The sequence below is a fragment of the Lolium perenne genome, chromosome 1, assembly GCF_019359855.2.
Source record: "Lolium perenne isolate Kyuss_39 chromosome 1, Kyuss_2.0, whole genome shotgun sequence".
Taxonomy (NCBI): Eukaryota; Viridiplantae; Streptophyta; class Magnoliopsida; order Poales; family Poaceae; genus Lolium; species Lolium perenne.
This window is the reverse complement of record NC_067244.2, coordinates 190,495,042-190,498,159: the sequence shown is the minus strand read 5'-3', so window position 1 is coordinate 190,498,159 and position 3,118 is coordinate 190,495,042.

Below are 3,118 nucleotides of genomic sequence, written 5' to 3'. Positions count from 1 at the left end.
AATCTAAATATTTAAAGAAATATTGGTTGAGAAAGTTCTAAAAATTTGTTCTTTCTTATGTCCAAACTGTGGGAGGGAGGAAAAAGAGTAGCGGTCAAAAGTGCATATTACAGATAAAATTCAAGATTGCCTATGCACACTTGTAATTAATTCATTCCTGTGTTTAGGCAGATACTTATCTGGTAGTACTCCATACCAGTCTGGAAATCCTTCGCACCTATGAAATGCAAGTTCTTCATGTGGCTGGCATTAAAGAAGAGGCTTTGGACCTCTGATAGGAGGGCTACACACGGACTTCAGGAGCAGCCGGACGCCTGATTTACATGTTTGCAAGTGGAGGATAATGTGGACCACATTCTGACACAATGCCCATATGCCAAATAGGTATGGTGCGAGGTGTTGCATAGCGCGAGCATTAACATCCCGGACCCAGGGTTCATCGGCGACTTGGAAAGGTGGTGGACAAAATCCCGCAAGAGGATTAGAAAGCAGGACAGGAGGAGGTTTGACTCGATGATCATCAACACGTCTTGGACACTATGGAAGCAAAGGAACGCCAGATCATTCGGCAATGAACGTGAGCAGAGGAACCTTCACCAGATGTTGGCGGAGATAAAAGGATGAGTTCTAGCTTTTGGAGAGGGCGAGGAGAGGAGGGAGTAGCATCATAGCGCGAGAATAGGCCTTAGGTGGAGGGGAGAGGTCCGGTGTGAGTGTGTCACAGCCCTGTTGTTTGCAACAAATCGGCTGTTCTTGTAAATGTTTTGCTACTCTTCTATAAAGATAAGGCATGCTTTAGGCGTGCTCTCGAAAAAAAGTACTCCGTACCAGTTTTCGTAGGTCAGAACGACACGACGTCCAAGCCATTATATATACCCAACACATCATATAATATGCCGCTTAAGTATAAATATAGTACTTTCAGAATATGACGATATGTAGGTCGGCATGCTATTTCCCTCGCGTCTTAATAGTCAACAACTTTGGCATGAGTTAGTACATGTGGTAATTAGATACCATTGGGTTCGGCGACATAGACACTAAAAAGTACCATCTTTTGAAGAAACTGCATAAGTATCAATCGGCCAAGCGTGCACCACCTAAGTTAGGCTACAATCATAGTCAAACTGAGATCATCATGTGACGAACCACTCCAAACGCTAAAATATGATTCGTGGAATTATGTGTGCAAAAGTAGTTCGAAGTGGCATAAATAAAAATAAAAAATACGAGTCAACATGTCACTAACTCACTATATATGTCACAATTGCTTCGGTCATAGCCCTTAACATTTTTGAGTGCAAGGGGGAAGAAGCTAGCCTTGATCTATGCTGACTCATTTACATTTTCTTAAGAAGCCCGGAGTTTATTATTATCCATTGAGGGCAGAGACGTTTGCTTATTTATTGACAAATCTCTAAGAGTTGTTTATTCGTTGAGGATAGAAGTGTTTGGTTATTTAGTGACAAAATTTGTCATAGCATACAAGAACTGAATAATGGGTGTGCATGGACCATTCATGCCTACTCGATCAGTTCAGCTACCGAATCTCCAGTTGACAATCGAGGGATGCCATGTGAATGTGATCATTGTGTACACTACTCAAATTTGCTTAAGATATGTGGAGTCGTGGAGTTATAGTTGGATAAACGTATTGCACAACTGTATGACGGCTCTGAGCCATGTGTATGAAATAGGTGATATCATATATATCCTGTTCAGCGTTATCTTTTTTTCGAAAAAAAAAACGTTATCTTCCTCCACAATCTACATCACGTGGTGGACGAACGTTGAGAGTTGTCAGCTGGGAGTTAATTAAACTAAATTCTAATTTTGTTGAGGTTCTTAATCAGTGGTTCGGTACGTATTGTTTATAAGCACGATCCATTATTTCTAAGGAGATAATCTGGAAAATCATTTCTTAGTAGGTAGGTAGCAAGAGTTGGTTGGAATATAAGATACTGAAAAGAAAAGGATTTTACTTGAATGCACTTACAATTTGTGATGTGCTGCGGATAGTCTATTTGGAGCATCTGTAGAAGTTCCCATAAAACCGGATATATACCGTAAAACGGGTTTATGATAAACCTCAAATCATTTTTAAGTATGGAACCTGAAAAAATGGTATATAAAATGTGTGTTTGTTCTCCTTATGTTTTTCACCGTCGTCTTTCCCAACCCTCTATCGTACAAAACTTCCAAACGTACCAGCCGAATACTGGAGCTGCTACCGGCTAGGTCACCCCTACCCCACCTAGCCACCTCATCCCCCACCCGGAGCCATCAAGTAGCATAAGCCGACGTCTTAGCTGTCGGAGCCCTGACACAGCGTCCCCTGGAGTGGAAGCCTAGCAGCGGTGCAAGCCTTCCTTCTATCGCTGACTAGCCCTCCAACTTGCCCCCCCCCCCCCCCCCCACCACCCTCCAACTGACTTGTCCCACATTCACATCGCGTAGCACCAAGCTCCATCGACATGTAGCTTTCCTTTGGTTGGCCGCCTACTCGAGAAAATTGATGATTTGTGCCTTAAATTAAGATTGATGTGGGGAATCAGAATTCCTCACCAGGAATCACAGGTTGATCCCGAAATTGAGCCTCCTCATCATGAAGTCGAGTTCGGGAGGCTATGCCACCAAGAGAAGGTCATGCTGAAAGTTTCATCCCACCAAGCGTCGGTGAGTCTGTGTAAACCCAAACATTGGGCGCATGCTGGGTATACACGCGAGTTCGCGCTCTTTTTTCGGTTTACCACAAAAAATATTTCTAGTAGGACAACAAGTTTACTTGGAAATGATTTTGTCATTTTCTGGGCCAAAACCAAAAATGGCCATTTATTTGTTGTTTAGGTAATTTTGCCGGATATGTTAGGGATGATCTTAGACCTTATTTGGATGGAAGGTATTTTGGAGTTTGTCAAAACTATGTAGTTTTGAACACTTGGAGGTGCTTGAATTATATGTTTAGTGCTGTGTAACAAACTTTAGTATTGTCTACCGCATCTTATTCTCGGTATGAAAAAAGCCATCTTAAACTAGTTTTAAGATTTTTCTTTAAATCAACGTAAAAAACTTCTGCTATTCCATTAATCACTATTTTCTTGTTCCTCAATCCTCAGTT